Source organism: Opisthocomus hoazin, chromosome 3 (assembly GCF_030867145.1).
Source record: "Opisthocomus hoazin isolate bOpiHoa1 chromosome 3, bOpiHoa1.hap1, whole genome shotgun sequence".
In the NCBI taxonomy this organism is placed as follows: Eukaryota; Metazoa; Chordata; class Aves; order Opisthocomiformes; family Opisthocomidae; genus Opisthocomus; species Opisthocomus hoazin.
Window position 1 is genome coordinate 100,274,218 of NC_134416.1, and position 26,119 is coordinate 100,300,336.

The window sequence follows — 26,119 nt, forward strand, 5'->3', positions numbered from 1 at the left end:
GTTGGAAGGCTGAATTTTCTAGCTGTGACTGAGTGTTTCACATTCCCCTTCCTCCCCAAGGTTCTTCATTACCACTTTTATGTTATACATTATTTAACACATTCCCATCTTCAAGATTCTCATCACAATTAGAGCAATCTAAAGAAAAACTTGGGAGATAAATACCTAGTGCAATCTCTTTTTCCTGTCTTAATAAATCATCTTTTCTTACATAAAGACTGTACATAATAGCATGGATAGTGACTCTGGGAATAGGTACTTGATTTGAGAAATGGTATTAGCATTTCTGCCCTGCATTCTTGGTTTTATCGGGTCTCTTCTGGGATTACCCATCACAGCATTCTTGAAAGCTGGAGTGGGAAAGCTGGCTAAATCTTTCATTATATTTTATTTGTTATTGTGCTGCTGCATAACTGAATTGTATAACCTTTAAGGCTCTGATTTAAAGTTAAATGTACAGTTTAACTATGAACAATAGAATTGTTGGTTAATGTTCGGTATGTTCATAAGCTCCTAAGGAGCAGGGCCTGCTTTTTTTGTTCTGATGTATCTCAATGACACACGTTCTGTGGAAGCAGTCAGTGTCTATGTACGAGTACCGACACACACAGACCAAGTGCAATTCCTTTGAACCTGTCTATATTCAAGCTACCCTTCCTGTAAGCTGAAATTTTAGCCCTAAATAACAACCCTGGTTTAGTAAACTTCTATAATTATTCTGCAGTAAACATTAAAATGAAGATCATGAAGTCCACACTTGAAGTTTTTCAGTTCGTTGCCTGATTTGAACTCCTAATATTGTAAGTGGGATGAAATCTTCATTTCTGTTTACTTTGGCTTCTTGGGGTTACAAAAAGCTGCAATGTGGATGCAGCAAAGTTTAGCAGCTTTGTAAACCAAGGAGAAGATAATTGCAATTGTTCAACATGGAGACCCTGAATTTCTAAATCTGTCCGCTCTTCTAAATTTATATCAAGATCTACTGTAGGCATTTGTTTTCATTGTCTTGCTAGTGTAATCCTAGTGCAAGAAAGAGGTATTTTGCTGAAAGACCTATCTGGTTATATGAACAATCTATATGAAACACAGATTCTATATGAAGTTAGAGTTGGTCAATTTTCTTTGCCAACTTTTAAACCAAAATATTGTTTTGACTAAAATTAATTTTTCTAGAAATTTTCATCAATGTTGGAAACACGTTACGTCCTCGTTCTTTCTGCTTTTATGTTTCCATGCTTAGAACATTTTTTTCTTCATTGCAAAGTTATGGCAGTGATTAATTTTCTGTTAGTATAGTGAGCATTTGGGAAACTTGCTCTTTAAACTGAGGCATTCTCCACAGAGTTTCCCATCTCTTAAAATTCTGTGGAGAAAAGCATAACCGGGCAGCTCTAGAGTTTTATCTGCATGTTGTGGAACTTGGTCTTTTCCAGTGTAAGTCTGAGTCTGTGCCATGTGTAAGGGATGGCAACAGTGTGATGGCTATTTAACTGAATGTGTTCATTAGAGCCAATGTTTTCTTCAGATGTAACATTTTGTGTTCAGTTATCTGCATGTTCTGGTATGGATGAGTGGGACTGATAGCCTGTATAGCTCTGCTAATTTTTCATGGTTATGTTTTAGGGAGAGGTAGTGAATAACAGTCTTCTAACACACAACATCAGTTTAGTAATCATTGCTTTTGAATATTATATATACAATCACTTTGAGAGCTGGCAGTGATACTCATAAGATGAGAGGACCTAAAACTAGTTCACCTAAAGGTTATCTGTGTCCTGCTATTAACTTGCTGCTTTTTCGAAAGAACAGTGAAGTAGTGAAACAGTCATTCAAAACTCTACGTAGGTTGTAGATATTTGTGTGAGGATGGAAAGTGGTTTGAAGCATATGCACGTACATTGGAGGACTCACAGTTTCTCAGATGGATTCTATAAGTTTTAATGGTTTGTCAAGATGTGAGCAGGAAAAAAAAAAAAGGGTCATTCAGGCCCTAGAATTAAATACAGAAGGTTGTGGTTTAGCAGTGTTCAAGGATAGCTGTGTTAATCACTGAAATACTTAGAACATGAAACCTCTTATTCCATCTTTTATTCACATTCCTCATAAGTGATCCTTGCTCTCGATCTTTAGGTTGTCCTAGCAGATATGGTTTTTATTGCAGCCAGATTCCAAAAGCATTCTTGGCTCTTTGTGAACACTCATGAGGAGTTACTTTATTTGATAAAATACTTGCGGTAGCTGAGAAAAAAAACCCTCACTGCAACTGCAGCTGTGGAACTGATAACACAATTCCATAATACAGTACCTAATCTATTTTGTACATGAAGCTTTCAGGATAGCGTTTATGAGCCCTTGCATTAGTCACCTGAAACTACATCAACTGTTTGTGTCTTAAAGACGAATACTGTGCTGGAGGTTTTTTTCTAAATACTCCATACTTGCACCACCCACCTTACTTGCAAAGCTGGGATATGCAGCTTTTTTTATACTTAATGAGCATGTTATTCATTTCTTGTTCTTGCCTTCCTTCTGGCTTCACAACACAAGCAAAAAGTGACATGATTTTTCTCTTTCCGTGATCTCATAACTTACTCCTCTGGTGCAGCATTTCCATTATGCTGAATTGCTGTCTCTGATAATGTGTTCTCATTTCTTGTGTGCTAGCAGGGAGATTATACTGTGTAGTGCAATGACAACATTTCTCTTACAAAAATTTACCATTAAGTTTTGTGGCTTTTATGATTCTTTTAAATGTAACAAAGAGATTGTTTATGAGGCTAAACTATGGATTTGTGTATTTATTCTAGGAATAATTTAATATTGCCTAATGAAGTCAAGAACTGTTGTTGTTGCTTACATGATCTGAATTTGATTCTGTGTTATACAAATGAGCTTATTTCTGCAACAGAGTCTGTTTGATGGAAATGTGTAGCTGGAAATTCTATAAGTTAGAACACTGTAATGAAAAGTCTTTGTGGTTCCAAAACACTGGATTTTAATTTTTCGAGTGTGCCAGCAGCTCTGAATGAGCATAGAGAAAACTAAAATATGCACACCTTATCTGATTGTTACGTTTTTTAAAATCTAGTTCTTTTGTCTGTAGCTTACCTGTTTACATCTGATGTAATTTCTACATGTATTGAAATTGTTTGTCAATTTGCATATCCCATTGCACAGTATTGCAATGAAAACCTGCAGATTCAGTGATGAATTAAAAGAATTTGGTGCTGATAGTATTAGCATAATTTAGGAATTATTCAATGGAGAGAGTTTAATGTTCTGTAAGATAGAGGGGAAACAGTTAACTTGGTTTTGTGCTGTAGAGTGGATATCGTATGAACATTGGCATTGAAATTGCTGCTTGTCACTGGCTGTAGGGTCACTGTGAATAACGTACATAGCCACTGCTATTTTTTGAAAAAAAAGAAAAAAACAAACAGCTAAAGATTTTCTTATATGTATAAATTTGGCATCAATTTGCAATTCCCTACAGTACATTTCATTTAAATGTATTTTCTGTCTACATGGCTTATTTTGCATTATGTAAGCTTTTAGTTTGTGTCCCCTGTTAGAAGAAAATGGTCACTTCATTATCATCTGCTTGTTGTCTGCTTTTCCAGTGGCTCTCCTGCCAAGCTCATGATTTGCGTTTTGCATTTCATCTGTGTGAGACTGACACTTGTCTTCTGCAGCTCATTTTAAAGTCCAGGTATTGCAGTCATTGAGATTTATATTTGCAGGACAGGCCGATGGTGTAGAAATCTTTTTACAGAGATTGGGGATGATGCGTGTTTGGTTTGAGTTTTGGCACTGCCTATCTGTTTATGCATCTAGTACTAGAATTTGCAAAAGTAGTTCAGCTATCTAAACAATAAGTTAAACTATCTAAACTACAGTTAAAGTATCTAAAGCAAATGTTTCCTTGAAATGATGTTGTGAAATGAACCAAGTGGGCCTTTTCCATTTATCTTAATGACTCAGTAGTTTGACTACTCACCGAGAATTTCCTTCTTTGTCTGAGAGGAGTTGAACTCAACTCTAGAGCTGTGATGGTTGCATCAGAACAGAGTTCTTAACATCCATGAAGTTTCAGAGCAGGAAAGCTGAACACAAAAGTCAGACTGAATGTGATCTCAGTTTGTAGGAAGTTTAAGGAGACTGAAATGCTGCGTTTGGCCCAGCTGTATTGTGTTCATAGACTCAGCTGTGCTTCTCTAAACTAGTCGTATTGAAAGGAAGCACCTGGGAGGTAAGCAAAGCTGACTGTGTTGCATGACTCAGTGAAATTGAGCAAAAATCAAAAACAGCAACTCTGATCTTCATGAAGAAGTGGGAAAAGAGCAAGAGGTTCTTAAAAATGCATTGATCTGAAAGGTGCTTACTAACAGACTAATATTTATAGGAAAAGTCACTTTTGAAAAAGAATTTTAATATGCTTATTGGCTTTTTTCCCAACTTCTTCATACGTAGAAAGAAAAGTAGATGCTAAGCAAACAAAAAGTCCATTCTGGAATTTGGGATATTTTCTTTGATCTTATGTTTTGCTGATTAACAAGTTTCTATTCCACCTTATTTCCCCCCTCTGCTTCCAAGACTTTCATAAAGGTGTAAGCCCAAATTATGCTCCTACTCATCTGAATTCATAATCTTACAATTGGTCAGATTTTCTTCATGACAGAAGTGGTCTTAGAATTTCTAGACAAATATTTTCCCATTTGAAGTAAAGTTACCTTTCATGAAGTTTGGACAGTTAACAAAATATAAAAGGGAAAAGGAAAAAAAAAATTTACTATCTCCTTGCATTTTCCTTCCTGAACCATAATGGACTACTAAAACATAGATTCTGACATCTTTTATAAGACTCTTATAGCCAGAAGTGGATCAAAATAATGCAAAAATATTCCTGGGAATGATAATTCTGATCTTATACTCATGAACTATATCTGTACTGTACAGTTCTGTCACACCAGCAACCATCTCCTTGCTTCACTTACCACTTTAAAAAGAAAAATCCACTTGATTTTATTGCCTACAAGGGAGACGTGGAGAAACTAGGGGAAAAAGACATATAATTTTTTTTATTTATTCAAATGACTTTTGAGGACTATGAACCATTTATCATTCAAAGAAGTGGTACTAATGGAGTTTGCCTCAGCATTTGGAATATTAGAAATAGAATGGAGAAGAAAAATACCATACTCTCTTCTAGAGTGTAGTCTTAAAAAGAAACCAGGAATATTTGTTTGTAGCTATACTGTGAGCTCCTAACATCACTCATTTTATTAGCTAGCTGTCTCTGCATTGTGCATAAGTAAGTGTTGTGGAAGACAGAATCTTCTTGTAATTATTTTAGATTAAGGTTCAAGGACCACAATAAATGGATCTATGCAGAAACTGGTATCATTCTGATGAACTTTTGTTGTGTCTGAAAGCAAATACAAGATGTGCTTAGTTACATTTGTGTCATAGCTGAGGCCATAAAGAAAAGTCAGCATTTTTTCACCCTTTTAAAGTAAATTGAGATGCATAGATTGAATGCTTCTGTATGTTTAAACATAGGCTATTCTTTCTATTTTAGTTGTCCTATATTTTAGACTTTGTTGTTGTTCAGATTTATTTCTTCTGCAATACAGTAACGGCATTTATTTTCTATTAGCAGAATGAATTTCATAATAAGCAATATATCAAATAAACATTAACAAAAGGTCTGAGTTATTTTTTAAAAGCTGGTTAATATTTCTTTCATTGTTGTCTGAATTTAAAATTATCTAAGTATTAAAACAGTGGCTTTATTAAATACAGCTGATATTTCACTAACTTAGAAGCAATCGTAAGCTCACAAGCACTCAGTATACACTAGTACTATGGTCTGCTTTTTTTTTTTTAGTAATTTTTCTTTGGAAATCAAACTAAAAATACTTCCGTACTAGTTCTAGCTATGAAGAGCCCTTACGTACAGTCAACACTAACTACCGAGTTTTTTCCAAGAAATATTCTAGAATATGTATATATGTAGTTCTCTTCTGCTTTCCTCTGCAGGCATCCTTATGGTCCTGTGTGATTTCTAAACATGGTATAAAACAGAACCTGTGAAAGAATGTTCTTAACTGTAATAATCTTGTGTTCCAGAAAAGGAAAATATTATACATCATTTGAACCATCCATTTAAGTAACAACACCTTGAAGGCTGCATTAATTTATACTCAAAAGATAATGAAAGCTGTAGACAAATAATGAACGTTTGTTTAGTCAGTAAAAATGTAGATAGTGATACATGAACCCCAGTAACACTGACATCCTTTGGATATAGTTTGAATGATCCATTTTCCGTATCTAAGCATGAAGCAGCGTATGAATTCCTCATTGTGAAGACCATTTCCTTTTAATAGCAGCTAAAGCCTGTAATCTTAAATGATTTTTATAATGGGAAACCTATGAATGTTTCTGAGAAGTCAAACGCTTTTAGAAAAGCAGCATGATTCCAGGGGGGACCACTGAGTAGGGAAAGAATGTTTTACAAAATTATTTCTTCTCTCATTTTCCACAGGAGAATTTGTTTCAGAGGATATTGGTCGTCTTATCTTTTTTTTTCTTTTTTTTTTCAATTCCCCAGAGACATTGAAATTCAAAACACTTAACTAGAGGAGTCTTGCCAAAACACTGGGGGTCTTAATTATACATAACATCAATCTGATTTATAGTTTTGGTGAAATAATCAGAAGACATTGCAAACTTTTAGAGCTTCTGTAGATCATTAAAAAAATATCCCCTATGTCTCTCTTCTGGGAAATTTTTAAGTCTAAAATATCTTTACAAATGAAAGCTTTGTTTAGAAGTGTTTTATATTGGACCAACTGGAAATAAAGTTTATAGCTGTGCACAATAATGTTTTAAATGTGAAATGCCACACTTCCTTAAAGTCTTTGTGCTGTAAACCCCCACTGTTCTAATGGTTAAGTAAGCTGACATCTATACTATGACGTTTTTATGAGACATTATTTTGGTGATAGACTTCCCCTTCAGATCTTATTTCCAAACCCAAGCATACATTTGTCTTAACTAAGCTGTGAATAGAAATTATGAGCTGAAAACTGCTCTGTTATTCACAAAAAAGTCCTGAAAGCAGTTGGCTATTACACTGAAGCTGTACATAAGCTTTGTATTTTTATACTAGAATTTCAGTGAAGATACTAGTAATTTTTGTTTCATGAATCTTTCCTTGATCTTTGTCTTCTCGGTGTCATTTGGCACTTTATGTAAATTTATCTCTATATTCTGAGAAAACATAATATCATGAAGACCTTCTATGTCACATTTATGGCATGGCATTTAGTACTATAGCTGCCGTTCTACATCCTTTTGAAAGTGTGAAATTTAATTATTTTGGTTTTCATCAGCCTAAAAAGCATGTTCTTAACTTTAAGTATATAGATACTGTCATGAAATGTCCTTAGGTCTGAAGTGAATCTAGTGTTTTAAATGCTGTTCTGGGTCAAGATTAGAGATCACCTTGTGGGATTAAAATGTTGCGCCCTCACCATTTTAATTAAAAAGAAACAGCCAAAAAACCCACATCCCAAACCCTAGAATCTTCTTTTCAATTATGCTGTGAACTCCAGTTTTGAGTAGAGTTAGATACCGAATTCAGTTATTGGGCTAAGGAAGGCTTTTCACATGGTTGTACTGCTTTGAACAGATTTTAACCTGAGAGAGATTCCTAGGATTCAGTGGAGAATATTTGATCACAACCAAGAAGGACAAAACTCCTTCTGTAGAGTATTCAAGGGTCAGTTAAATACTGAAGTTTATACTTCAGATACTTAATATTTATGTTTAAGTCCTTCTTCTGGTATTTTTTCCTTTACCATTAGGTGCTGCAGTCCTCTCTGTCATCTCTGTTAGATTTGGTGAATAATTTTAATATAAAGTAGAAACATATCTGGGGAGGACTAAGCTAGTAATCTAGAAATTCCAGTTAGGCACTCAAGTAGGCATGACAGGTTGCATTTCAAAGCCTGGCTTTCTGTGTGACAGAGCAGTTATATAAGTTAATAGGCCTCTTGTTCCTTGGATGAGCATTCTAATTACTGGACCATCAGGTTCTGGAGTGTAAGAAAATGTATAAATGCTTTCTTTTTTTTCTTTTCTCCCCTCTCCACAAAGTTCAAAACCTTTGGCTGAGTGTATGTTGACATCTCAGTTATTTAGAGGAGGTGCAAGCTATTTCTTATCTAGCCTTAAAACATAAATAAGAAAATGCTGGAGCAGGCAGAAAAATCATGAGATGCCAAAAGGCCCAAACCACTGCTGAGAGTGAGATTTTCTGGAAAGCTTCAGTTCTGAAGCTGAATCGTTCCGAGGGAAGAATTTCTACTATTTGTCTTGCTCCCTTCTTTCAGGGCTTTAAGTTCTTTGTCACTGCTGTTCACATTTGCTACTGGCTTTTACATCTTTGAACAGTTCTTCTTCTTTTGGGATTATCTGGTCCAGAAGAGCACCTCCTGTCCTTGGTTTATAGATATTGTATGTCAAGAAACCATCTTCAGGACACTGTCTATCTCTCCTGGATGTATGTGCCCAACCCTAATATTCTTCCAGCAGATACTAGGATGATAGAAGCCCCGGTTGAACATCCTGGCTCTGTTTGACTCATCAATAACACAGTCTGTTTCCAAAAGCTTTCACAGGGATTATTTAAGGTTTCCCACAATTATCTCTTTGCAGCCATTACAAATCTATTAGGCTATAAAAGCACATTTTTCTTTTTTTCTATTTAATGCATACAGTCTAATAACTGTGCTCTAAATGATCTTTGACCTCAATTAATATCCTGCATAAAGGAAATAATGATAGCTGTTTAATTATTAATTCAGTTCAGTTTATTATGAATCATTTTAAAATCTTAGCAAGACGTGCAAGTTTTCGACAGAATGAATGTTAACTGATTATAACTGTCAGACCACTGAGTTTAAACAGTGAAGATTATAAAAGATAAATAATAATTATTTGATATTTTAGCTATTTTGAGTCTGAGCAACCTATACTTTTTTTCAGGATAGGCTTCCTTCTGCAAATTTAAAAAAAAAATGCGGAACAAATGATAACGAAAACTAAGGTTATCTTTGGTTTATGTCAGGTTATCTGGTTGTTTAGGTTGAGTTTGCTATGACATTCTATTGCACAACTTTTAAGATCAGAAGAAACTGTATGTATGTCAACTTTGATAATCCATAGGAGATTGTCCCCAATAAAAAATTAATTTTGCGTTGCATTTGTAACTTCCAAAAAGCATTGTTTCGTTTTGGGAATAATTTAAAGTGAAGTAGACACCATCAAAATATTCGAGCGATTACATGTTTTTATCTCTGTTTCTAGTCTGGAAACAAGCTAATTTTAGTATGAGTCTCATATTTAGTCTGTCTGTCTTTAAAAGAAATATTTTCTTTCTGGAGGCAGATCCTTGGTTAGATACTACTATTAGCTCTTTTCTTAACTTTTGCTTGAATGAGCTAAACTGATTGAATTGTTTAGCTCCCTGACTTTCGTGTCAGCTACATTGCAAATCACGTTTGCACCTCTTCTGTAAAGGAATCAATAATCTACATCTCTACTTCACAGATTTTATTCACTGTTTTCATGAGAATTTTTTTAAAGTCCTGAGAAGTGTGTTATCATGAACTATAGAAACAACATGCAGTACAAGTAAAGCATGTTCTATAGTGTAAGAGATTATACTCCCATCAATTTCAACTATTTAGGTGCAATGTTTTCAATAATTCTTTTGCTGTAAGTAAAAAAGATAATCTTATTTACATACAGGATTAAAGACTAGATAAAAATAAACAAAATTAGGCTGGAACATATTTGTTACTTGGTAACAAATTCAGCTTATTTGCAGATAAGTTCCACCACATGTATTCAACATACACCAGTATTCTCCGTAAAGAGTTAGGTTACGTATGAGAATTGTCTACTGTGGATGAGGACTCGGCTCCTACTTTAAAGCTTGTTGTTGTTTCTGACATATTGTTCCACTAACTCATAAACTGTAATTGTGTTTACTAGCTTATGGCATCATGGGGAATCTCTTATGAGCTCTTTAAATTGAAATTACTCTCTGTGCTCATGCAACAGGTTTGATTTCAGGTTAACCATGTCAGACATATATAGCTTTTTGCCTGCCTTCTACTGCTTTCTACTTTGATTGATGAGGAAGCATGGGAAAATTAAGCGACTTCTGAAGTGACACACTTTAGAAGTAGGCAAAAGGTAAACTTTCTGTGTTTATTTGTATGCGTACTAATACATACATACATATATATGCGTGTGTTTGTTGCCCAGTAAATTCAATTAATTTTCTGACTGAAGTGATGATTTATAAAGTGTTGTTTGGGTGATCAAAAGTAAGCTGTAGCCATAGCTGGGCATTTTCTCCTTTGGTACTACCGTAGTTTAACCCAGCAGCTGGCAACTAAGCACTGGATGGCCACTCTCTCGCCCCTCCCCTTCCCCCGCAGCAGTATGGGGAGGACAAAATGGACAAAAGGGGAAACGCATGGGTTGAGATGAAAACAATTTAATAAGACAACAAAGAAAATACTAATACTGATAATAATAATAATACTTATTATTATTATTATTATAAAGAATATGCAAAAAAACCCTATATACAATTTTTATCACCACCCAATGACAGATTCAGTCAGTCCCTGAGCAGCGAATGAAGAACCCCAAAATCTCAAAATTCTTGAAAAAAATTTCAAGCTCCTGGACAAGAGAGGATTCGATCTCACCAAAACAAGAAAATGCAGACGGCTTTCTGCCCCCCAGCCATCCCCCATTCATAAACTTAGCATGACATCTATGGTATGGAATATTTCCATTGCCCAGCCTGGGCTAGCTGTCTGGCTGTGCTCCTTCCCAGCTCCTGCACATCTGCTCATCAGCTGAATATGAGAAACTGGAAAAGTTCTTGATTTCACAGCAACAACTGAAAATATGAGTGTTATCAACATTCTTCTCAGACTAAATCCAAACATGGCAGCTACTGGGAGGAAAATTTAGGTCTCTCCCAGCTGAAACCAGGACAGTGCTACTGCACCTAAGTTTTTTGAAATTTAGCTCTTAACCATACCAGTTCTTAAATAAACGTACTTAAGTTGACTCCAAGTTACTCCGGTTATACCTGCAGTACAACAAAGTCAGTGGCTGGGTTTTACCATACTATTAATTTATGCTAAAGAATCTCTCAGAGATTACAGGATTTACAGATTGCTACCACTGCAGTTTGGAAAATTTTTTGGATTTTAATTTTTATCATGGTTTATTAGTTTATTAGAAGATTACATAAACTGCATGACAACTCTGTGAAATAGTTATTGTATCTATGACTTATGAAAAGTAGTGAACTACTTTGGATGACAGATATGAAGTCAAAATATTCCTCATATTTTTCAGGGTCATAATAATTTTAATTTATTCACTATGTTACCTAACTTGAAATCTCTATTTTCTGTTCTTCCAGTCAATAATTATATAGTTGCAGCCACTGTACAGGGGTAGTATAAGGGTTGATGAACCAACACATAACCTGAAGACTGGGGGAAAAATATCAATGATCTGTTTCACCATTTCTGATCAGAGCAAAATGAAACTATAAGTTAAATTTATGCTCATTCTTCAGTAGATGCAAGGAAATAGCAGTCACAGGGAGGAATATACATTATTTTACTCAATTATAACAAACTCAGTAAAGCATGGCATACTGCAAATCATATTGTCATATATTAATGACCTTTTTTGTGAAAAAGTACAATAAATGTGACTTTAGATACTAGTATTGAAGTATTTCTTTTGTTCACAGAAAAAATCACAGAATCATAGAAAAAAATCAAGTCTCTTCCTTTTGATCTTTCTAAAACTGCCATTAGAAAGAGTTTTATAATAGAAATATATTTTGAAAGAGCATGCTTAGAACTATTGTATGCTTCAAAATTCTAGAAACCAATACATATTTAACATCAATAATACTCTGTCCTTTTCATGCAAGTATAAGAGAGATGTGAACAGCAGTGCATTATTTCCCACATAATGCACGTCATCAGGGAGACAGGGAAGACACATACTTTACTGAGAACAGTATGAGCAAACCCATGGCAGAGCTGGGAATGAAGCTTACATGTCTGCATGCTCTGTGTGCATGATTCTACAAACCTGTGGAAGTTCTGCTGTTGATTTCTATAATTCCTGAGTCAGGAATGTAACCTTTAAAATCTCAGACCTGTATTTAGTAATAAAATATTTTACCCCTTCCTACTGTAAAGTATGGTGAGGATCCTGTTCTGTACTCAGTACTTCTTGTTCCATATGGTGCAAATATATTTTGTTTATACCAGAAATGTCTTCAAGATTTGTGGAATAAGCAGTATGCAGGAATCTTTCTACAGTGAACAGAATGATGACTCTCAACAAGAAGTGAAGTTAGCATCAGTGCAGAGATGCAGGGCTGTAACCATGCTGTTCTTCACTACTGTGCTTTCACTGTGTTTTCCTACCTTATACTCTCCCATGTCAACTGAGAGGACTCACCGGGGTTTTTCAGTAATTATTATGCTATAGTGACACTACCGTGGGGCTAGAATCTGGCCTTGTATCTTAGTGGAGAAGGATGCTAATTCAATGTTTTGTGCATGTAAAACGGCTTTCCAATAAATACAGTAATTCTTAATAAAATGTAGAATCTGACTGATTCAGCGTTTCATTAGCAACAGAAAACATCGTAGTTAGTCACCTCCAAAAGTAGTAACACTCAAAACATTTTTTTTACACAAATTCCTTTATTTCTCCATTGTATAAAGCTTAGCCTTTGGCCCTCTGTCATGTGGTGCAATGCATCCAAGTTTATGTCGGTTTTCTGCTGTGGTAAAAGTCATTGTTATTATTGCTTTTGTAATAGAACTGCAGATTCTTATAGTTAGTATTACGGTATTAATAATTTACTGACATGCATTAATAACTTAGTGCAATCTGGACAGTAGATTTACTGCATAATCACAGTCATGTGAAAACAAAGCTAACTCCAAAACAAATTGCGTCCTGTATAACAACACAAGAACTGTCAACACTTAGAAGTATATCCAAAGTGCTGGTGTCACAGGAGTTTTGTATTGGTGGATGCTGTAAGCGATGACTCTTGGAAGTCTCTTTTTTCGAAGTGAACAAGATTGCTACATCTACTTATGTAGTATTTGGGGCTAAAACTGTTGCCAGTCCCGTAGTGCTATGCAAGGGCAAAAACAACTTCTTACTACCATTCATGCTACTTTTGGAAGGGAAGAAGGCTCCTTGGGTTCATTCTCTCTCTTCTGTCTCGTAGGAGGAAGACGAACTGCGGCCAGGCTGCACTAGAGTCTTCCAGTGAGTAATATGTGGCTCGCTGCAGGCAACAAGTTAGAACAAAATACACTTTGCATTCTCCTTTTTGAAGCTAAGGTGACTGAGGTGTAAGGGTCTTTGCCTAAAATACGGTAACAAGAGTGCAATCCTGTGAATTCGTGAAAGGAGGTTATCTATTCATAGTGATTACAACATAAAATGTTCATATTTCCTTTGTATGGGAGAAGTAATACTGTTTTCTATATAATTGGCCTTCCTGCTTTGCTTGTCTCTTTTGCTGTCTCTCTGGGATCAGCTGTTCTGGACCTGAGTGTTCTCTTCACGGGACTAGCTGCTCCCTACGGGTGGAATTGCATTTTATTTTGTATATTATTAGTAGTGGTTTTTGAATTATTTGAATAGCTCTCCTTGACCTGAATAATTGCGAAGTTGTTCACCGTATATTGTCTTTCAGTTATGTAATAAAATCTAATAATCATGAAACCATTGGAATCTGTTCTTATTTTTTTCCTTAATCAGAGAGGAAAAAAAAGAGATTAAAAATTAGAGGTAAAAAAAAAAAATTAGACCTAAATATTCGAGGTTTTACTTTTCATGTATGAGGGGGGTACTATTTAGCCTTTTATCATGATTAGACTTCCATCTTTTCTTCCTTTTAGCATTGGAGAAGTTCTGAAACAGAATAGAAAATATTAGCAGCACAGAAAAATAATAGTTTTTTTACTTTCTCTCGTAAATATAGGGAGGCTAGTATGAAGAGTACGGCAAAAAGCAAAAATCCAAAAGTTGATTTTGAGACATTTGGAACTCAAGAGGAAAAAGATGACACCCTGAATTCCATAACAGGTTCCTTTCTTTTCATTTTTCCACCAGCTTTCTTGAGTCTAATCATTTTTTTGGGCACAAACACTATTTCTGTTTTAATGTCAGAAGTGTAGCAGAAGCAAAATCTGAGGGAAAAATTAGTGATGCCTTATCTGGCTTGGTTTTTGTATGTGTCTTCTTACTTAACTCCCTTGAGCTGCGGACAGAAATAATAGGAAGAAATCCCTTACAGATTTTTATCAAGAAATAAGGGGCAGAAATACTATAATGTAATATATTTTCTTACCTGTATTACAGTAGAAAGTTTGAACAATTGTTACTCACCTTTTGCAGTACTTTGTCCTTCTGCATTATAGTAAGAACCAGTTCCTACCTTAGATGTAGTATAAAGAGGGAAGACTGGATAAAACATCAGAAAAGTGAAATCCCAGAGATCTGAAAAATGAGCAATCAACTTCACAGAAACTAAGAACATGATCTAAAAGCTGAGCATAATTCATTCTCTGTAGAAGTCAGGAGACCTCATGATCAAGTTGTCAATGTGCTTAAAGTCATACAGGGAGTTTCTTCCAGTACCAGGCACTGAGAGTTGATCTTCTGTCCTCATCCAACAGTTGTAAGAAAAACAACTCATTTTAGAGCCTATATGATGGAGATTTTCGGCAGTCAATATATTCATAACATCAGTAATACTTATGGGAGACGGAACATTCTGGTCTTCCTCTTCTCTCCATTTTCTACCAGGCAAAGCTACCCAACTCTCAGCTGCTTTTCAAAGCAACAGTGAGCATTCCTCTCTTATTCTTCTTTCCATTATCTCCACATTTTCCTATCTTTTAAAAAGAAAATTTCCACATTAAATTAAGATGATGTAGTTATGTAAGAAATTTCATTTAAGAGCCCTGATATACTGTAGGATTGGGGTGGGCGTAATTATTTTTCTTCAGAACATTAGCTGTATGCTGCTGGCCCATGCCAGTAATCTGTTGCCCAACTCTTTTTCACTATTTGTTGTACTGTGGAGACAACCAAATCTATATGAGGTATATTAGCATTCAGCTTTTCTCAAAAGACCCTTGTAAGACCTCCGTATAAGACTTGGTAGTCCATTCTTGTGTCATAGAGTCTAAGTGGTTTATAGATGTTAAAGAAAACTGAGCTTTATTCAAAGAGGTAATACATTTGCCTGTTCTTGCATATGAAATTATCCATGCAAAGCAAAGTCTTTTATGGTTCATAATACCAATATATTGTTTCCCTGAAGAAAAAGAACAAAACTCCCTGCTGCATATTCAGTAACTTTTAAGTATGAATTTCCTGCTTAATCTAATCTATTTCTTAAAAAATAAAGTGTCAAAGGAGAACCATTTTTTTCTTTAAATTGAAACATTTTTACTTTGATAAAGAAAATCAAAAGATAAGGATATATTGATAAATGCATTGCTCTTAAAAAGAAGCATTGAGTCTAATTTCCTACTAAGACTCCATTATACTTTGTTCTTTGTAAAACCTTGTTAACAGGTGCTAGAAGAGAAATAAAAAGTGGGAAAAGTCTAATGCCTCCTTTGATGTGGGTAGTTAAAAATAAGAAGCTGTTTCAGTAGTTTCAAAATGTCGTGTTTTACAAGTGTTACTAAAACATAGGCATTTATGCTAAAATGATTCTTATGGAGACCCCCAGAGTGGTAATTTTTGGACACAACAATAGAGACATTTAAGTTCCTCTAACACCTTTAATCCTTTGATTTGATTTTCAAGTATTAAACTTTCAAAATCTCTTTAAGTCTCACTGTTGCAGGATCATTTTGTTGATTTCTCTTTATTTTCTGTTCACTGGTGAGATCATTGTTACTTGACGAAGTGCTAAGATTTCCGTGATTCCTATGCTTGAAAGTAACTATTCAACAATTCATTGCCTCTCCTTAGGGAAACCAGTGTGATGACACTAGAGTGACACTTTTTAGTCATTTACCTTTTGAAGATTTTAAGGTTAGGGTTTTAAGATTTAGATTAACCTTGCTCAGAGGACATCAGTTTTCAGAAGTATGATCAGTGTGGTCCTGAGCTGTACTGCAGTTTTTCTCCAAGTGCAGTTTCCATGTGATTTTAATTACAAAGACAGGTTATTAAGTTCATTACCCTAGCAATTGCTCTAGCATACTCTTTAAATTATTATTAGCAGTTTGGTAATACAGTCATGGGAAGATTGCAGTCGGACAGAACTCATCATGACTGTGTGGTTAGAAAAATTTCATGAAGCAGTGGAGAGAATAACTGAGAGCAGCTGAGGTAGAACAGGAAAATTCCATGCTTCTTGTCTAGAATTCTGAACTACTTGATTAACTAGTAGGTTTTATTTTGTATTTTGTGTTTTATGTCTTTGACTGGCTGCTATAGATTAGCGTGGCATTGGTATCTTCCATGACTTACAGATTTTCTGTATAAATTTCATGATTCTTTTTCATATTATTGCATATACAGCAACAGTTCACTGTTGACAAATAGCAGAAGTCTCTGATAGACTAGCCAAATCCAGTGTAGTCAGGGGCATTAGATTTAAATGCTTCCCAATAAACTTGGTGACTATTCATCACTTGCTGAAACATACATATATCAAAATACTGACCTGTTCATATTACGTTAATGAATCAGCAACCAGTTGGACTACCTGATATTTGCTTGCAGCTTCTTTTGGAAGCTGAGCAATTTTCTTGCTTTGAGTGGGAGGAATTTGCTGAGGCTACTTTGGGGTTTAACACATCCTGGTATTGCACCATGCATCAACTCAGTTACAATTTGTATGAACTGAAGAATGACAGCCAAATCTGTATAATGATAAACTCTGCTAATAAGCCAGTAACTTGGAAATTTAAGGTACTTTCTCATCAAACTTTGTGATCCTTGCAATTTTTAAGGGAATTAGTCCATTTAGCATTTGAAGAAGGTTAATTAATGCTGACATTTCCTCTGAAGATTTTTAAAATCAGTTTGTAAATATTAATATTCTTTAAAATTAAATTGGAGGCAGCAGTTTTAAATGCATGAAAGATATCTATGTTAGGTTGCAGACTTATTAGAAGTTCTGAAAATGGCGTGGCAGGGTATGCTCCCTTGGGAGCAGTGTAGAGCCTTAGCTGCCACTTGAAATGCCCACACAAATCACAACTTGACCTTTATAAATCAGATTCACACCTTGCATTTCATAACCATAATTGTCATTTTACAGTTAACTTCATGCTTAACCTCCTGTATTTCCTGACACTTCTTTTGCTGGGAAGGTGGAATGCAAATTTTGAAATATGAATCAGCATAATGGAAAGTTGCTCAGAGTATTGCATTTATGGTCTGCAATTGCATTCTGAAAGAAGGGTTTTACTGACTCTGAGGAATGCGAGTGAAAAATTGTTTCCACAGAAATTGAACTTGTATTTTCTAGGAAACTTTAGATAAACTTTATGAGCCTTTGAGAAGTTATTAGATGGGCACAGCTTTCTCATTTTTGAGCTTTATCATCTAGCTGAAGCACTTTACAGATTCGCGTGGCAGGGAAATGTCAGTTAGAGTCTTGAATTATTAGCAGTTAAAAACTGACATATTGTCAGACAAATTCAGAGACCTCCAAATTAATAACTCTTTATTGCAAAGTCAGAAATGCTTAGCAAATACATGTGTCTAAATTTATTCCATTAGGAGCTCACATTGCTTTTTACATGATTGTGTCCAAGTTATGAAGATTAGAAAATAGACATTAATAAAACACAGCTCAAATACACACTGTTGTGGGAAAACTACTCAGTTTTCTGTAAGTAGATGCATATACTTTTAATAATTAGATAAGTGTACGCTGGAGAACTGATAAAATGATATGGGCAGAGTCCTAGGACATACTTGCATGGTACGCTGATGCTCAAACTAGCTTCAGACAAGATGTTATGTCTGCACAGAACAGTGCAGTGCAGTTCTATGCAGATCTACTAATGTGGGTTCCAGAGTGTCAGCAGACCAAAGGTTTAATAGTGCCCCCTTACTTCATTAGACCTGTCACAAAGCTGAAAATTGTATGGCACTACTGCTTTGAGTCCCAGAGCAAGCTTAACTGCAAACTAGATTGATTTTTTTCTGAAGTGGGGTACATTATGGTGAGGTGAACACTGCTCTGTTCTGCACTATCATGTGATCTGGAGCAAGCGCTTTAGTGGAGGATACTTCAGCTTCCTTAGTGTTCCTGTAAATTGATATAATACAGTTAATGCACCTTTACTGATTAGAATGGTTTTTGATCCCCTGCTTTTTGTAAGAAGTTAGTTTTGCTGGCATATTCTTAGTGTTGTTACTACTAAGCGAGAACAAATAATCTTGTGGTCAAACATTATAGAAAACATTTCTTCTGAAAGTTATTCATGAACCACATTTCTAACCCGAGTGAATTACTATAGCTTTACTCAGAGGAACTGCATCCCTAAAAGTTAAAATGGAATACAGAAATAAATGCTCAGAAAAGCACCAAATTACAGAATTACAGAAACACAGAATCATAGAATCATTTAGGTTGGAAAAGACCTTTAAGATCATTGAGTCCATCCGTAAACCTGACACTGCAAAGTCCACCACTAAACCATGTCTTTGAGCACCACATCTACACGTATTTGAAATACCTCCAATGATGGTGACTTAATTTAGGTACCATAGTCAATGCAGTAGTATAAAGCTGTTTCACTTTCCAGAAAGCTTAAGCAATTTGAAATGTTTTCTGTGAAAATTCAGTTCTGTAGTTGTGTATTCTAAATTAGGAGTCATTCTGTTTATTTCTGTGAGTTGCTCAAGATTATAGATGGAGCAAGCAGGCAAAAATTTTGACCCTTATGTTATGGGCTGGGTTGAACACTGCAGTGTGCCTTCAAGCAATTTACTTTTAATTTTACACTGTATACTCCATATTTCTGTAAATTCATAAAAAAATATTATAGGGTACTTGAAAACTAGTTCCCATCACACATCCATGGGAATAAAGAAGGGCTTTGGTGTGCATCCCTTCTGGGATTTACCCAGAATTTATTTCTACAAGAGGAAAATCTCGTTTTCAGAAATACAGCTATATCAAATAATCCTTTATATCCATTCTTTGTTCATTTTACCACAGATTTTGTACTTACAGTTTTTCCCACAAATGTGAAAGTTCTCAATTCTGATATGGCAGTGTGCATTTTTCAATGATATAGCGAAGTCACTTCAAACATGCTGTATTTTATGTCATGCAATGCTTGAAAATTCATGTTTATTCATATCCCTTCATGTGATGGAGAATGTCACATACACACATATCCATTATTATGATGTATTATTGTTTAGCAAACTGTTGTGCTTGGCTGGACTAATCAGAATTTTGGTTTTGCTGGTCTCTGCATAAATAATCTGAAGTGAACTACTCCCTGCCCTGAAAAGTCCACAGCCTGAATAACGAGATACAATAACAGGGTCCTATTATGTAGCCATATACTTAACAATGAGTAAACTTTGCATCCTCTTGTAAATCAAATGCATGAACATTTTTTCTTGTCAAGACTGGAAAGAAGTTAGGTCCATAAAAGCTATCTTCTGGTACATCTTAAAATTTTTGTATTTGTGCTCCAAAAATAGTGGCAGTTGATGTTACAGATCTGGCTTGGTAGCTGTGGAGCCTGTATGAAGGGTGGTGTCAGATGAATCACAGAAGCCTCTTCTAGGTGCAGTTCAGTATCAGCAAGTTCAGTATCAGCAGTGTCAGCACCTCCCTCCTCTCCATTTCTAGCCCTGTCTCCTGCATGGGCCATGGACGCACGTTGTAGCTCTGTCTGCAGGCCTCTCCCCTGCTCGGTGGACCCTGGCTCTGACTTACCCTCTTACCCCACCTGGGACTGTCACAGGTCCTGTCACCATCCCCAGCCCAGACGTGCTTGGATGCTATAGGGCTGCACCCGGGGGGTGATGGCCTTGCCCATCCTCCCTAGTGGAGCAGCCCTGCCTGGTGGAGCTGATTTGCTGTTACTGAGTAATGTCCCTTTTCGTCCTGGTGTCTGCAAGGTGATGGGCATACACATACCCCATTTGGAGTGCACTTGCTCTTCCAGCATGAAGCTGAGCTTCATGTTCACTTCCTTTTCTCTATTTTTCTTTCTGTCAGATAATCAAATATCACTTCTGATACTTTCTGTCAGAGGTTTCCTCAAATACCACTTCTGCGATGTGTATCGTTGCTGTCTGCCACTGGAAAGAGCTGCTTTCTGGTGGTGGCTACTCCCCTAATTTAGTGAATGTAAGTGTGATATCAGAGTTAGCATTGAGATGCCACAGAGTTGTCAAGCGCCGTAAAGAAGAAGCCTGAACCTTCAGACAATACGTTAGTCTGTAATCTTGCAGTAGGGCAGTCCTTTCCTAGCTAGCTCCAACAAGGTATAAGTGGAAAGAGATGACTTGCCATGTTTGAAGCTTGCGTAAGACCTTCCCTACTTTTGGTTATATTTATAAGCTAGAGATTTGGAGCTCACCCTTGTAGTTTCTAAGAAAAAAAACATTTGCATATCAGGGAATTTTGGCCCTTAAAAAAAGAATCCTACCTTTATTTCCTGTTTTACTGTCATTTGTCTGGGGAAAGGCACAATGTTTTTCTTTTACAGTGCCATTTCTAAACATTGTTTTTCAAAACTAATAATTCCCATAATGCAAGGCCCGTGTGTCCTTTGTCTTAACTGTACATAGAAACCATACACTTCTGTTTCACCTGTCAGCCACAAAACCACTCATTCAGGTTGGCAGGGATGATTTAAGTAAGCCTTTAAGGGATCAAGTTCTCTTTCCCATGCCACCCTCAAAAACCACTGAAGTCTCATTGCCCCCAGTGCTTTTCTTCGTGGGAAATGACAAAAGAAAATTCTAATGCGAAGAGTGGAGAAGTGAAGGTTTGGTCATTTGTCAACTTTTTATTTTACCCTTCTCTAAGACAAGAAAAAGAAGTAGTTGTGGAAGACGCTGAAGAAGTATCAAGATCATCTTTTATCAGATGCTGTGAAACTATGGAAGAAAAAAAAGGTAATCTATGTGGTAGAACCATAGAATCTGTTATTAGATTATTGTTTATATTGTTTATTTTGGTATGACCAGAACCAGGGAATGATTTAAGAAAGCAGTATTTTTAGTAGCATTTAGTGCAGAGGAGAGAATAAAAAATTCTGTATTTCAAATTTTTAGCTGTATGCAGAGCATAAAAACAATGTAAAATATTTACAAAGGAAGATTTTAACTTTACAGCCACATGAGGTAATTAACAGTCATGTACCTAATATGCTACCTAGTTTTTGGTGGAGGGGAGTGTGTGTATTTAAATGTGTATGCATGTGTCTGTATAGGAGGAATGTTTTCCTTTTCATGCTGAATTTCTGGCTTGACAAATTCTACTACCTGGTTTTGCAGAGGCACTTCTGTACTGTACACTGCATCTCATCGCAGGAAGCTTTGTGGTACCAGAGAAGGACACTCATCTACCGCATCCAGGATGCTCTTGGTGCCTAAATTCTGAGACAAGAGGAAATAAATTATTTTTGTGATTGTAAGAAAAATCTTATGCTGGGAAACAAGATGTTATGTTTTTCTTAATTTGCTATGCCTTGTTGTTACAAATACCAATGTCCAAAAAAAAAGGGGGGGTGGAACACGGTATTTTATAGAAAGTCCAAATAAAAGATTTTTAGTGGAAGCTTTTCTGAACTTTTACCAGACCTTTAAAATGTGTTTTTGCAAAAGAATGTCAATTTAACTTTATATTTGTAAATATATTAAAGTTATGCTCCTCTAAATAATATAAAAAACCTGCTGAATCGACAATGTTGTACTTCTTTCATGAAAAGATTCCTTATGTCAAAGGGTAGAGACAAGTTCGCTTTTATAGCCTGCTTATTCTCCTTTACTCTTGAAGTCTAAAGTTGCTAACAAGCAATGTGCAGCATCCTTCCATATAAAATAACTGAGACAAACAAGGACCTCCTCATCCACAAGAGTATCTGTATTTTAGATTCCTCCTCCATTGCCACTGTTTACACTTTATTTCATGTTATTGAGCATGAATGATTAATTACTTTAAAAAAAAAACCCAAATGGTATCTTCCAATATGATTCATTATCTTCCCAAGGAAAACAACACCAACAATAATTTGTACTCTGATTTCACAGAGTGAGGAGATGGTGGCTTCTTCGAGTTAGGGAAATACGGTATTTCAATTTGCAAAGTGAAGGCTGGTTCAGGTTTCAGCCTAACCTTATGGTATATTACAGTGCCAGATTCTGCTGTGGAATTAGAAGGTGCAAATGTGGAACAACTCCAGCTATTTAAACAGAAAAATTCCAGATTTACTCTGCCAGTACTGTCAGCTGGATCTGTCTCTGTGTTCCTTCATTATTATGTGTGCTTGGTGACAAGATTTTCTAAAATGCTCTGATAAGAGCCTTTGGCTCAGCATGTACTGTGCATGTTTAAGGAACCTATAATTACATTTCTAAAAATGGAGTCGTCGCAATTCAATACTATGATGTCTGTTTCTTCAGTGAATTTCACTTAGCAGCTTTCTGGAAAAAATGACAAATAAGAAATCACAGTTAAGGTATAACTGAAGAGAACTGAATTCTGTAGTGGGTTAACATTTATAGTACATATAAATGCAAATTACTTTTCAACTGCCCAACATTTTCATAATCCTGATGCTTAAATGGTGGGATGAGCATTAACTAATTAAAAACTTTTCTGCTTGTGTTTTATGAATATTTCCAAGTAGGATCCAGCAGAAATGTCTCCTGGCATGTCCTAGAATCCCCCACATCTCTTGGTTGTGATCCACAACTCATCCATTGTAACCTCAAAAATCTTGCTCTTTTGAAAATTTTTTTATTATATTAACAATGTTAGCAACCTGTGTAGCAACTATAAAAAAAACTAGTAAAATCTATAAAACCTGTCTTCCTTTCAGACTTGAAGCCACAGGACTACATTAGTACAAAAATCCCAGCTAGAATCAGAGGCCTGAGGAAAAAAAATAAATAACCAGAAAGTAATCAGAGACACAGCATCCTTCTTACCAGTCGTCCTTGTAGATTGAAGGAGGGGAGAAATGATAAATGCAGTAACAAATGAAGGCATACGGATGAGAGGACAAGTGTGAGTTTAGTGTTGTAGTTAAAAGCACTCAAAGATTCTTGCTGTATTAGCTATGAGAAAATAGTGTGAACAATGGCTGCATGGAACACCTGGAGAACTTAGTTGTTAATGTGAGACTGCAACATCAGCACTTTCTTTCAAAGTAGCTCATCAAAGATTACAGCCTTTATACCAATTTAAAGCTTTATATGATACCTCTACATGGCACAAGATAACCACATTCTCTTGCCTTGAAAAAGACTACCTAATGAAAAAGAATGTCACCGGCTACCATTGCACTGGAAGATATTCCTTTAATAGTAAATCATTGAAAAGTTTGCTTTCATCATTTCCTCCTTCTGTGCCTTACAGAGAATAGGTGAATTTGTAAAGGTTTTTCTTAATACTGGAATCATTGCCTCTTGATCTTCTTATTGTGTTCTTCAGAAGGCAGAAAAGAATCCCGAGACTGAGGTTGCATGTCAACATATTATTCTTTTCCTGCCTCTGTCTCCTTTTTTCTTTCTTACTTATGGAAACTTGGCAAAGCTGTGCAGTATTGTTTCCGTTTACTCTTTTGTCTTTAGTAGGCAAGAATTCAAATTTAATCAAGAGGAAGCACAGAGTAGATGGAAAATCACATGTAACACCTTGATAAGAAAACACTGAGTGCCTTTATACCATGCCGTAACAGTTACGTGACAGAACAGCAGACATAGCATTCTGAATGACTAGCTTATACATTTGAAATTGTTATACTTGTTTAAAAAGAACAATTACACAGCTGCCTGCACTACAGAATAAAACTTTTGCGCCAGCCTCTTTTGATTTCATTGTTCTATTCTTCCATAGAATCTCTAGTAATAATAAAAATGAACAATAATAAATCATAGTAAATAAAAAAAAATATTCTGTTTAATGGAAGAAACAAAGGTTTGGAAGAAAAAAACCCCCATTTTTATAGAGAATTAGATGAAGAAGGGATTTACTACTCAGGAGTAGGTTTTACAAGCTGCATGCCCTCAGGACCAGCTTCTCTTCAGGGAGTTTGTACATGGAGAAATTCAGTGGTGAGTAGAGCTTGTCCTGATCTATAAGAAAAATAAAACATTGGCGTGAGTGCATTTGATGTTGCAGTGTTTCCCCTCACCTCCAATTTTCGGTCCATTTTTACAAATAATGCAGTAAGAAATACTGTAAAAATATATCTATACAGTTCCGTCACAATTTGTTCATGGCATAGCTCGATTCTTTCAAACTGTGAGAATTTTTAGCAGTATGTATAAAACAATGTAGACTACATTGATGTTCATTGGTGGTACAAACATTATGTTTGATATGTGTTTGATAGTGAAACAAAGTTAAATAAAGATTCTTAGGTATGTTGAGTCTGGAAAGTCAGCAAGAACACAAGATGTACACATCTGTGTATCAGAAATAGGTCAAAGTGGCAGATATCACTGGATCATGCTGCCCTGAGTGGTTGTGCCCATCTGTGGGAACATTAAAAATCTGACTGGACACAGCCCTGAACAACCTGCTGCCGCTGACCCTCCTTGAGCAGCAGGGTTTGACTAGATTACCTCAAGAAATACCTTACATCCTAAACAGTTCTGTGACTTCATGTAAATAAATACAGACTAGAAATATGTATTAATTAATTTTATAAATGCATTATATAAAGTACAGCATTGATTTGTACTGTAAGAACTGTAAACAGTCCGTAAAAAAAAATAAAGACAAAAAAAACCACAACATGCCAGGAATAGTTGCTAACAAGATAATAAATCATTTGAGACAACTACCTGCATCAAAAGGACATTGAGTTGCTGGAGTGTGTCCAGAGAAAGGCAACAAAGCTGGTGAAGGGTCTAGAGAACAAGTCTTATGAGGAGCGGCTGAGGGAATTGGAATTGTTTAGTCTGGAGAAAAGGAGGCTGAGGGAACACCTTATTGCTCTCTGCAGCTACCTGAAAGGAGTTGTAAGGAGGCAGGTGTTGGTCTCTTCTCCCAAGTAACTAGAGACAGGGCGAGAGGCAGTGGCCTCAAGTTGCATCAGGGGAGGTTTAGATTAGACATTGGGAAAAATTTCTTTATTGAAAGAGTGGTCAGGCATTGGAATAGGCTGCCCAGGGAGGCGGTGGAGTCCCCATCCCTGGAGGTGTTAAAAAACGTGTAGATATGGTGCTTCAGGACACGGTTTAGCAGGCATGGTGGTGATGGGTTGATTGTTGGACTTGATGATCTTAGAGGTCTTTTCCAACCTTAATGATTCTATGATTCTAAAACAATGTTTTTGCCGTCTCTGTCTAACAGTGTGCTACTAGATTTTTGTTGTTAGAAACTTGTAACCATATAATCTTTCATCATCATTTGAATAGTCTTCTTCAGTCTATCCTGTGGAGCAAGGACTTTTTACGGTGTTACCAAACAATCTTTGGCCACAGACATGTATGATTGATCAGACTGTGGTATTTCCCATCATCATTTCTGCTTATATACGTTTTCTTCAGAGTCTTATGCTCTGGTGTTACTAAGATTTCGTAACATGGACCTTTTTTCCTCCTGATAGTTGCATACTTAGATGTTAATTATATAGTTGGGCATTTACTACTGTCAAGAAAAAAGAAGTCATTTCACAAAAAAAAAAAAGTGTAGCTTTCCTCCAGAAATCTTGTTTCTGTGGCATGCTTGAACACACTATCCATATTATTTAGTAAGAAACTATGTTGACAACTC